This window comes from Dermacentor silvarum, chromosome 3 (genome assembly GCF_013339745.2).
Source record: "Dermacentor silvarum isolate Dsil-2018 chromosome 3, BIME_Dsil_1.4, whole genome shotgun sequence".
In the NCBI taxonomy this organism is placed as follows: Eukaryota; Metazoa; Arthropoda; class Arachnida; order Ixodida; family Ixodidae; genus Dermacentor; species Dermacentor silvarum.
The window spans coordinates 118,428,797-118,441,632 of record NC_051156.1 but is presented as its reverse complement, the minus strand read 5'-3'; the positions used below and the strand labels follow the sequence as shown (position 1 = coordinate 118,441,632).

Sequence of the window (12,836 nt, the reverse complement as noted above, 5' to 3'; positions counted from 1 at the left end):
ACTTATATAGACAAGGCATCACGTGATCCGTAACAAAATGAATGCGCGCACTGGCTGCGCACAGATATGCGACGTCACGCTATAACACTTCTTCCCCCTTAGTTTAATTTCGAAAGTCACTGGGTTGGTTCGGGGGATGTCGCACACGTGCACTACGACGAAGAATTGGCAGCTCGGCTGTAGATGCAGGGTCCCGCTGGTTCTAAGAGCCGGGGGCACCTGTTCCGGGCGTGGGCGATTCAGATACCGGAAGCTGCTGATTTGCGGACTCTGCCACCACGAAGAGGTGGCACGGCGATTGGCCCACTAGACATCAGGGCAGACGGATGAGCTGTCTTCCGAGGCTGTAGGAGCAGTTTGTACTGGCGGAAAGCTTGAGGAACCCGAGCTTGCGTAGCGGGCTCTGATGTGGTCTGCATGCGTAAATCGCACTGCCTGCGACATTTTCACCAGGTAGGTAACGGGACTAACAACCTGCGTCACGACACCATCGTCCCACGAGACGCTTTCACCTCGCACAGTTTTCACCCACACAGCGTCCCCCACAGAAAAACATCGAGGAACCCCACGCGACACATCATGGGTTTCTTTTATGCGCTGTTGCTGCTCCCGCGTGGAGCGCATAAAATCAGGTTTTAGCAAAGAGAGCTTCACCCGTGGCTGTCTCTTCAAAAACAATTCTGCCGGGCTCTGGCCAGTGGTACTGTGTGGAGTATTCCGATAACTCATAAGATAACTGTCCAAACACTCCAGGAAGGAATGCTCCTTGTAGCTAAGTTCATGTAAGACCTGCTTCAACAGGGCTTGTTTGGTTGTCTGCACTAAACGCTCGGCCGCTCCGTTAGAAGCCGCATGATACGGCGGCGTCTTAACAGGCCTTACACCATTCACACTCATGAAGGTTGATATCTCTTCCGAAATAAATTGCGATCCATTATCACTCACCAGTACCTCTGGTAGACCGTAAGCGGCAAACGCGCAACGTAACTTTTCAATGGTTTTTTTAGCAGTAGTGGATGACACAGGCCAGACCTCGATCCATTTCGAGAACACGTCCACGAGGACTAACGCCTGGCAGCCCTTTACAGCACAGTCGACGTGCACGCGTTGCCAGGGTTTTGTGGGATAATTCCATGGCTGCAAGGGAACCGGTGAAGCCGCGTTCTGAACGGCCTGACACACCCGACACTGTCGAACGTAGCTCTCAATCGAAAGGTCGAGACCCGGCCACCACACAAAGCTTCTTGCGAGCGCTTTCATGCGGCTAGCTCCCGGGTGGTCTTCATGCAATTGATGCAAGACTATTAGCCGAAGCTTATCAGGTATGGTTACCCTTGATCCCCAAGTTATGCATTCTTGCTCTACTGATAGCTCATCGCGACGTGAATAAAATGGTCTCAGGTCTTCGGAGCACTGCGAAGGCCAGCCATTTAGAACGAAGTGTGTCACGCGAGATAAGGTGGGATCACGTCTGGTAGCTTTAGCCACGTCATCAGATCTTAGTGGCGTGCTGTCAAAAAGCAAAAGACACTCCGGAGGCTCGTAGGTCGCTACAATAGGCGGTGGTAGCCTGGACAGAGCAACAGCCACTTCAACGTTTCTTCCTTTCCGATATTTTAGTTTATACCTGTATGCTGCCCACGTAATTGGCCATCTTTGCATTTGAGCTGCCGCAAGTGTAGGAACAGGCTTGTCTTGGCCTAATATTCCGAGCAGTGGCTGATGGTCTGTGTAAAGAGTTAGCTCTCTTCCATACAAGTAGCGATGAATATTTTTTAACCCAAACATCAGTGCTAATGTATTCCACTCACCCTGAGCATAGTTCTCTGCTGATGTGTTTCTAGACGCTAACGCCACTGGCCTCTCTTGTACCTCTGCAGTCTCATGAAAAAGAACAGCACCCAATCCATAGGATGAAGCATCACATGACAGAGCAATTGGTTTCGCTACGTCGTAAAAGGTGAGCACAGTACTATTCATAAGAAACTGCTTCGTGGCAGCAAAAGCTTCGCTACACTCCCGTATCCACGACCACTTTTCGCCCTTGCGCAAAAGACGATACAAAGGTACTGCCACGCAGGCAATGTTGCTTAAAAACTGTGCGTAAAAGTTTAACATGCCTAGATAAACCTTTAGCTCCGTTTGGCAAGTGGGCTCTGGCGCTTCCGTGACCGCTTTTATCTTTTCTTCCGTGGGGTAGATACCGTCAGCGCACACAGTGTGACCTAGATAAGTCATGGTGTCCTGAAAAAAAAAACAACACTTTTCTTCTTTCAGAGTCACGTTGTAACCATTATAATTAAGCCGCCGCAGGACTAGTTCCAACGTCGTTTGGCAGTCGGTAAAGTTTTTTCCCCCGACACAATGACGTCATCTATGTAGCAACCCATGTGCGGTATGCCCTTGACCGCCTCATCCATGAATGACTGGAAAATGGCTGGCGCGCTGGCTACACCAAACGGTAAACGCCGGAACTGCGTTCCATGTGCGTACTAATATTTAGCAGTGGTCGGGACTCGGTAGTGAGCGGAATCTGCTGATACATGGCTGAAAGATCCAACACACAAAACACCTTGCCACCCCCTAATGCCGAGTACAAGTCTTCCGGACGAGGCAATGGGTAGTGGTTGGTCTTTAGCACGGGATTTATTGTTACTTTGTGGTCCCCGCACAATCTCAGCGAGCCATCTTTCTTCTGAATCACAACCACTGGCGTTGCCCAATCGCTTTGCATCACGCGGCGTATAACTCCGCTTTTTTGCAGCCTTTCCAGCTCCTTTTCTACGTTATCTCGTAGCGCATATGAAACGTTTCTTGCCTTGCCAAAGACTGGCGTACAGTTTTGATTAAGAACTATCCTTGCTTGGTAGTTCTTTACTACTCCGGGTTGCTTAGAAAACACCCCTGGGAACTTTTGTTTCACTGCTTACACTTTGCTAGCGTCGCTTACATTTACAGACGACACACTTTTCCAGTCAAGCCCTAGCCTCTCGAACCAAATTCGCCCCATCAGCAGTGGAAGCTGTTTGCAGTGATATTTGACAATGATAACTGGTAGTCGCAAAGACTGGCGCCCGGCCGTAACGATAACGTTGCATTGCCCCTTCACTGGAACGGGTTCCTCAGTGTAGGTGCTTAGGGTGACTCGCGATGGCTCGCACTTGACATGAGGAAATGCGTTCAGCCTAACACTCTCAGGAATTAGGGTTACAGCAGCTCCCGTGTCAATCTGGGTGCATATGTCTTTCCCTTCTACGTTTACTTGCACTTCGTATCGAGAACGGACTGTATTAATAACATGGTACACATCTAATTCGGAGTCACTATCAGTGCAGTCCACCACGTTCGCAGTCTTTAGTTCTAGGCACTTACTGGGACACATCTTCTGTAAATGGCCGATTTGTGAACAGCTGTGGCACTGGACATTCTTATACCAGCAAACACTAGCGGCATGCGCCTTGCCACATCTTTCGCAGACTCGCTTGACGTCCTTGAATTTCCGATGTTTCCATGTCTTTTCAGTTCCCGGTCCTCTTATCGTCATGGCATGCAGCGTCGCTTCCTTGCCTTCTACATGCAGTAACGCTATTTGTCGCGCAGCCTGCTCCCGGTCCAAGGCTATCTTGCACGCCTTTTCAAAGGTTAAACGTGTCTTCAGCACACAAGGCGAGTTGCGTTTTTTCGCGTCTTATGCCTGCCACTAATCTGTCTCGCAGTGCGCCTTGCAGGAACAGACCGAAATCGCACTTCCTTGTTAAATGATTTAAGGACACTATGAAGTCTTCGATGCTTTCTTGTTCCTCTTGTGCTCGCCTGTTATATTTGAAACGTTCGGCGAGGACCGAACAGCTTGGTCTATAGTGCTTCTTCAACAGCACTGTCACCTCTTCAAAGGATTTGTCCCCAGGAACGGCGGGTACTACCAAAATTTTGAGCACCTGGTACGTTCGTGGTCCTATCACGCTGAAGAATACTGCCAGCTTCTTTTCCTCTTTGATATCGTTTGCAGTGACGAAATACTCAAAGCGTTCTAAATAGGATTCAAAATTCTGCTCCTTCTCGTCGTACTCGTCTAGCTTCCCCAGTCGCGCCATTTCCAGTGAAGTGACTGTATACTTATCGGTTTGCTCACCCGATGACTGCGTTGACTCGTTGCTGGGGTACCGACGATTTCAACCGTTCAGGGCCATGGCTGCCGCCGCTTTCCTTTCCGTGGCTGTCGACAGCCGACTGTCTGGGATACTGCTTCCGTACTGAGCTAGTGGAAGCGGGGACAACCCATCCAAGGTCGATCCAAATTGTCGCGAAGCTTCGGGCGAAAAGCGGTTCAGAACGAATTGTCACTGACATCAGCAAGTGTGGTTATGGGATCTGCGATGGAAGCGCGACTATGTTTGGAGGGAACAAACATTTCGGAAAGAAAAAAAAGCGTTTTTTTAATTAAAGCGAGACTCAGTTAGATTCATTCAAGGTAAATAAAATTCCTAATAAATTTTATGTACGCATGGCGAAAAAAGAGCAACTCTATTTTACTTGATCATTATCAATGAATACCTTTTTTCAGCGCCCACCGTAAGAGCGCCCACCGATATTGCGGCGGGCGTTGACGCCGCTATCACTTGCAATGCGATGCAGCTCTTGAAGTGGACAGAAAGGCGCGCTCGTAAATTTCACGCCCCTCTCACATGTTGTGTTGCTTTGCTTGTCGACGTTTTTCTGAATTTGGTGACGCTGGTAGTTTCAATGTTTCTTAACCTGTTCAGTCAAAAGTAGCGAGTGGCAACCGCGAGATAGTTGTTTACTTATAGTTTTTTTCGTGGGACAGCGCTGGCCGACGGGCTTGGCGTCCGACGAATGGACGAGCACTCTACGCCCAAAGCGTTCGTCGGCTTCCAAACAAAGTATGTTCCGCGCAAGGGTGCGGTTTCGACACCCGTACGGCTGAACGTTTCCTGCATCGGTTTCCGCGCTCAAAGCTCGAAACACGCATCACGGCGAATGGCGGCGCATTTGAATATACAGCTCTAATGGAAGCCCTTCGAAAACAAATTTCGCGCCTTTGAGAACAAAGTGACGTCACTTCTGTTTTTAGCGGATATGACGTCCAATTAATTTTTGTTCCGCCGGAAGTGTTCATTCCTCACACAGATGGCGCTAAGCCCCATGAACCGCAAATTAACCGCCATGCTTAGAACGTATGGGCTTCTATGGAAGCTTCGCTACCAGGTATATTTACCTTGTCCCATCTTCGTCGCCAATGCGATAACGCTAACAGGCAGCATTCCAACAAGCAAATCATGACCGTTTATTTAACATCGCACTTATATAGACAAGGGATCACGTGATCCGTAACAAAAGGAATGCGCGCACTGGCTGCGCACAGATATGCGACGTCACGCTATAACAACTTCTAAATTGTTTAATTTGAGAAAGCAGAGCTGGATCCCTGCTATGGAGAAACTCATTATACATTTTTTTTCTTATCCTTGCATAAAGTGATGTGTTCATGCAAGGCTTCTTAAACTTCTTGACTATAATTTTTCTCTCTATTTGTGGGAAAGCTGCGTTATATTGGGTTAAGAAGATGTCAATAAATTCCGAATATGCTGTATTAACTTCAGATATCTCGTGTATAGATTCCCAATGAATACCTTGGATTAGTTTATGAAACTCGTTGAGAGCAACATCATTAAAATCTTTGGTCATATGCGTAACGGTATTTGTTACTCGGTTTAATCTGAGAGGTATAAAACAAAATATCGGCCAATGGTCACTAATTTCTAAGGATAATAGTCCGGATTCAGTGTGTGGAAGCTGAACATTTGAGATACAGATATCTAATAGAGTCGCCATGTTGCAAGTTATTCTAGTAGGCAAAGTAATATAATTTACACATGCGTAAGAAAAAATGAGGCTCTGAAATTCCCTTGAATGAGAATCATCTGAAAATAGGTCTATGTTTAAATCACCCATTAAAGTGAAAGGTAGTTAGTAGAGTCGAGGAAAGTGAAAAGGCTTTCCAAGACCTCAAAAAATTGTGATTTGTTACCCTGATGGGGTCTGTACATAGCTACAACAATTATATTCTGTAAGGATATAGCTAATCACTCAACTTTGGGACCTGTAACTGTAACATCGCTAACCACAGAGTGCGAATGACATTTTTTAACATACAGCAAGGCCACCACCTCTGCCATGGGGCCTTGATAAACCACTGTAAGTATAGTCATCGAAGCAACACTCGTCACCATCAGTGCCAAACCATATTTAAGAAAAAAGCATCACATCAAACTCCACCGACAGCGACCCTAGAAGTAAATCAAGATCGTCGCGCTTATTCTTCATGCTATGGATATTTAAATGAAAAGCCGAGAAATTTATTTTGCTTATCCATTTAAAGCTAGAATTAAAATTATCAGTTTTGTATCTAGTACAGGCAGGTGGAAAAAGCATCCTGATAAGTAGGGAATGATAAGCATACTGCAAAAATAATGGTTTTATTTAGTCATCTTTGTAAGATCAGCCAAGTCCTGAATCCTTAGAGCGCCCATGTGTTCATCTTTCCGCACGAAAACCTTGCCCCCGCTCGTCCAGACAAACTTCCGTGCCACTTCTTTCTTGCGGGCAATAGCCGCACCAAGCAGCTGTTTGTTAGTCTGCGTAAGATGCTCGTTCACATAAACGCCGTCGGTCCCAGATAAGCCGAGCTGGTCATTTGTTACCTTTTGCTTCCTGGCCTTAGCAATAAACGCACGACGATTATCTCTCCGAACAAAGCGAACCAAGATATTGGTCTCGCCTGGCTTGCACGTTGGTATCCGGTGACACGTGTCAATGTCATGGCTAGCAACTGGTTCTGTAAGAACGTCTCCGATTTTTTGGACAATGTCAACAGTATTCTCCTCTGACTTGAAGACTTTCCTTTCCAAGTTATTTAACCTGGTATACTGCTCCAGCTCTTCGAGTCTCCGCGTTAAGCGCTTGTTTTCGTTTTGCAGAATTTCATTATATCTTAATCAGCTCGCCAATTTCTTGTCGAAGTGCCTCCACCTGAGTGCCAATTGCCTTTGTTCGTCACACGTGTCACTACAAAATTTAACACTGTCCTTCACACAACGCAACTCTAATTTCATTTCCCGTTTGAAGTCTTCAAGAGCCGTCCTAAATTCCTTAGCCCCATTGCCAGCCATTCTTACCAATTACATGCACACATACAAAGTTGGGCAGCAGTGCGCAGCAATGGAACAAGTAACTATTTCAACAACGCGCAACTCTCACCTGCGTAAAACGGGTGGGTGAGTGAACTTGTAGACTGCTTGCGCACCGCTGCCAAACTGAGCTGCCGCTCGTGATGCCGTCCGATATAAAAGCAGCAGGTACGATCCTCCCACGCTGATTGGTGGGCTATGCGGCGATGCGTCAAGTAGCTGGGAAGCCGGGCCGTTGAATCAGCGATCTTGACACTGTGCCGAACTAGATAAAATCTCGGTCCATCTGCACATGAAGCTACGCTGTTGTTGTTGTTGTTGCCTCAAAACATGGCTCGCTGTTCCTTGACGTAGACGGTGCAGTCAGTCGTCCCTTCTTCTTCTTCGGGTTTTACTTGCCAAAATCAGTTCTGATTATGAGGCACGCCATAGTGGGGGGCTCCGGATTGATTTTGACCACCTGGGGTTCTTTAACGTGCACTACAACGCAAGCACACGGGCGTTCTTGCATTTCGCCTCCATCGAAATGCGGCCGCCGTGGCCAGGATTCGATCCCGCTACCGCGTGCTCAGCAGCACAACGCCTTACATAACTGAGCTACCCCGGCGGGTAGTCGTCCCTCGGCTCCTTGCTCCTTGGCGAAACGTGCAGCATCTGCGTAAAACGGGTGGGTGAGCGAACTTGTAGACTGCTTGCGCACCGCTGCCAAATTGAGACACTGATGTCACACATAACATGGTGTCGCACGGAATCGGGAATGATTCTGTGCATAGGTTTCGCATATGTTGCTATACGAGTGAATTAGGACTGTGTGCTGGCCATAGTACTTTTATTGCGATAGCAATTATATGGACACTTCAACCGGATTTCTGCCGTCGGCGTCGCCGTCGCGGTGAGGTTCCCTGTAGATAAAATCTTCGCCGCGCGCCGTATGCCCGAGCGGAAGCGTGCGGGGACGCGCGCTATCACGGAGAGCGAACGCACTCAATCTCCCAAGCGCAAGCAAGGAAGCGGGAAGTCAGCGCCGGAGGGAGCGGGGGGGGGGGGGGGGGGGCGCACTTCTACTCTGCCAACAACCGCGCTCGTTGCTCCGCCCGCACCGTCTCTTATCTCCCCACGGCTCTGACTTTTATGCGCCGTGCATTCGCCGCTCAGTTTCCGTTGAAGCGATAGACCGCACGTAACTTCGCCGCTGCGGCGTAGGCGCTTGCTGCCAGCGTTTTGACAGTCGTTGTCTGCAGTCATTCAGTGTGATCTATTCGTGTTTGTTTGTGTGCGCTTACACCATGCTTGTTTATTCAGTTAGTAATAGTCGGGCGACATTTTCCAACGCACGCTATACATGCAATGCTGCCCGGATCGGCAGTGCAGCGCTACAGGTGTGTCCCTTCGGACGCGCTGCCCACGGGAAGCGCTTCTCATCAACACCACCGTTTCACACGCGCCTTCTCGTGGTCATCGAGTCTCTCTTCATGTCGGTCTACTTACGCCGCAGCACACCTGCTTACTTAATCAGCTCATGTTTACTACAATTTATATTGCTACCAAAGCCGCTTACCTTACTTCGTATGACATTGCTGTGTTGCTATCGCATTCATTGCTTCGCCCTTAGGGCGAAACTGTGACATTTTTTATACATTGAAACACGTTTTGCTAGCTCAATTGTATTGGTTGCATTATTCTAGACGAAAAAAAGTGAAGTTTTCTTGTAACCTCTGTGTAACTCTCATTTATTTTCATCCTGTTCGCTCCCCTTCCTGAGGCTCCTACTGGAGCAATTGCCGTGAATAACAGCCTAATTAGGAAGACATTAAGACATACGCCACTCCTTTAGTTTTAAGACACGCTGGTGCTTCAGCTGAGGCAAGTCGCAAGCTCGCCTCAGCCTCAAAAGAAACATAACTGCTGGCGTAGCGGTCGAAATGCCTGACGCTGCAAAAATTCAAACATTCGTGCCAAGCAGCCTAAGATCTGGACACCACTGCTATGTCCGGTTGTGGCGTCACTTGTTTTTATTTTTCGCGTGCTGTTAGTTGTCCCCCCGATCTATAGATGGCAATGGTGGTAACGAGCCGCCATTTTCTTGACATGTGGGCTCCTATGGAAGCTACGCTACCAGTTTACATATACCTTGGCCAGAGCCCGATAACTTTGTAGAGCTGATATCAGTGCTCGCCCCACGCTTCGGGGGGGGGGGGGGGCAGTATGGTCTGTCCTACGCCCCTTCGCATGCGCAGGCGCACTGGAAAGCGTACGTGTTGTTTGGACTTTATGCGTAGATGCTGCACGAATTACACGCTGCGTATCCTTTGAAACAAACTACTAAGATCAATTCATGAGCAGACTACACGTGGTGATGCCACTAAGTTACCCACTCGCATTCGTTTTGATTGAACGGATTGAGACAATGCTGTGATTTGTTTCATCCCAGCATGGCATGACGAGCTTTACAAGCTTTCGTTGCTCGCCCAGGCTGGCGTTTTTCTTTGTTTATTTTACGGTCAATATTTTTGATGGATTTCCGAAGTTGCTCTTGATTTCCATGGCGCGCCATTCAGCAGACTGCGCGCGCCCATCTGAACATGGCGGGATCGGGATCTCGACGTCTGCAAAAGTGAGCGCCTTCCATGCGTGCAATTGAAAAATGGGCGCATACCACTGCTACCAAAATGTAGCAGCGGTATGTGTCCTGCAAGGAGATGGCAATTACCTCTAAAGCGTCGAGTGGTGCCACGATAGCAAGAATGGGCTCCGGCACGGCTCGGGGCGTTCCAAGGGATTATTGGTAGCTCACATCTCTTGACTGCGGTCGCCCTAACCGCTTTTCAGAGAGCGAATGGCTGCGAAAGTGGCACTACGGCCAGCTTTGGGGGTTAGGTCTTTATAGACAAGCGGGAATGGCATGTTCTGTAACCACACGCTGTACTCAATATAATCCGCGTGTCTCTAAGGTACTTGTCTTGCGCTTGCAAAACGAGATTGCTGCCTGGAAGCGACGTTATTTGCGCTAAGCGTTCGAAACTTCAGATTTTTGCCGGTCAAGTAACCGAGGTGCACACAACGTGTGACCCCGAACGAGATTTGACAGCACGTCCTGTTCTCTCGGACGTTTGCACAGAGTCTACGGACAGCACGTACTTTATTCCTGTTCAGAACATTTATGGTTTAAGTACCAGTACCAGCGTAGTGGCAGACCAGGATACGAGGCGCAGCCACGCCGACTTATCAGGTACCGCGAACGTACATGCGCCAATTGGGAGAACAATATTTTATTCATCATGGCAGACAGAATTTTATGCAAGCAATAGATACTGTCTTGGGCGACAACGCATAGCTTGAGCGAAAATTCGTGAAAGGCGCCGAAATTGCCCAGATTTTTTTAACGCGTCAGTAGAAGTTACAGTCTTGCAAATGTAAGGACAAAGTTAAGCGTGCTCCGACCAAAATATATTTTGCCACGAGAAAACAAATAGTTGCTTTCATTCTTTCGTAACTACATGGGTTTAAGAAAAGACCTCGCTTGTCTAAGGAACAACGAGGCGGGAACGGCCTCGAAAGGCGGGAGGGCCTGCAATGGGCACGCGCTCGCCGCACCCCACCCCTAGCTGTCGCCGCTTGCCAACTCCGCTCTAGATACCGCCTCGGCTACGTTCCCTATGCCATGAATATATTGGTGTGGTGGGAACGGCGGTGTTTCGCCTCTTCGAATTTTTTTTTTTTTTTTGAGCGCTCGGAGTCATGTCGTGCAGTAACGCATGGGCAGAAGGAAGCGAAATTGAAGCAACTTGTGGTGCATTCTTGATGCCACATAGCATTGATTGTGCTGTGGCACGAGTGTCCTATGATCATCAATATCTGCCTATACTTATGTACACTGCAGGACGAAGGCCTCAGATTCACACCGCTCTCTTCCTGTCTCTTAACGTTAGGCCTGACATTTTTCGTTCCATCGCTCTTTGTGCGGTCCTTAACTTGTTCTCGAGCTTCTTTCTTAACCTCCAAGTTTCTGCCCCATATGTTAGCACCGGTAGAATGCAATGATTCTGCACTTTTCTTTTCAACTACATTGGTATGCTCCCAGTAAGGATTTCGCAATGCTTGTCGTATGCCATCCAACCCAATTTTATTCTTCTGTAAATTTCGTTCTCGTGATTAGGGTCCCCTGTGAGTAATTTACCTAGGTAAACGTACTCCTTTACATACTCTAGAGGCTGACTGGTGATCCTGAATTATTGTTTCCTTGCCAGGCTATTTAACATCACCTTTGTCTTCTGCATAATACTCTTCAATCCCACTTTTACACTTTCTCGGTTAAGGTCCTCAATCATGTGCTTTAATATGTCCCCCTTGTTGCTTGCAACAGTGGTGACGTGGAGCAAAGGTAGAACACTCGGCTTCTAATCTGAAGGTCGTGAGTTCGAATGCTCCCTCACTACGTTTCATGAACTGGAGCCTGACGCCGGCAAAAAAATATCGCCGAGAGCTAGCGGGGCTATACTAGTCCTGGTGCAAACAAATTAGGAAGGCCCACTAAGCTCCAACAAAGTCACTCCCTCGCCAGAACAGGAACTGGCCTCCCTGGTGCAGTATTCGGCCACTACCTACCTCATGGCTCCTGCAATAGTATATATATAGTTATCTTTAAATCTTGTTGCAGCTTTCGGGCACGGCTTGTCATAAGTAAGACGCCGGCGGCGCCATAAAAGAAGACAAAGACGATGTGAGCGGAGCGTTCTGAACGGCGCGAGCGCGCGAGGCGCGTGACCCGAGGCGTGATCGAAGGAGAAACGGCGTTGTCTGAGCATTATCGACGTGGTTCCGGGCCAGGAAGGTCGCATCGCCAGCACCGCTCTGGCGACGGGAGACTTGGGGGTCTGGCCGAGTCCGTGACGTTGGCCGTCCACGGTGTGGCCGTCGACCTCGGCAAGTTCGGGCGAGGCTCCTGGACGAGCTGCAGCTTCTCACGGCAGGACCAGGCACCCCAGAGAGGCTCCCCCTTCTACGGCAGACCGGCACGTGCGATGATCCCCGGAACGCCACGTCGGCACTCGGGAAAGAAGCTGGACGGAAGCGGCGGCCGAGCACGTCGCTAGGCCTAACCCGTCACCTCTCCCGGCCACGTCAGCAACAGCGACCGGGTCAAACAGGCTCCGAAGATGAGCGGGTGAACATACCGACTGCAAGGCAGCCACGACTATGCGACAGTTGGCGAAAAGCAACGACTTCAAGAAAGGCTTAACGAGATTCTCGCCGGGAGAATACGAGCGACGAGGGCGAACTGAGTAAGGACGATACATTCTTGCAGTAGGCCAGAGTTGCCAGACGTTCGCGTGGGAAACGCCCAGAATGAGTGTAAGCGTAGTTAAGGACATGTTTAGTGTGTATTTTAGTGTGTTCATTGGGTTGTACATTTGTTGGCATTTATTTATTCATTGTCTTTTAGTTCAGTGTGTAGCTTGATTTTCGGTTTGAGGCTTTTTGGTTTTGAGTTCGCGTGTAAATAAAATCTGTTTGCTGTGTCGCCATGCGTCTTCCCTCTCCATCTCTTTCAACACCCGCACGCTCCCGATATCAGTGACAACGCAAAACACATCACAATTGGCGAGCCTGTCAGGATCCGTCCCGGAT

At 48.8% G+C, this 12,836-nt stretch overlaps 1 pseudogene; it reads right to left on the bottom strand.

Annotated features, from left to right (window-relative positions):
• Nucleotides 1-202: 202 nt before the first annotated feature.
• LOC125944332 (uncharacterized) lies at nucleotides 203-4,134 on the bottom strand (annotated as a pseudogene).
• Between the last annotated feature and the right edge of the window lie 8,702 nt (nucleotides 4,135-12,836).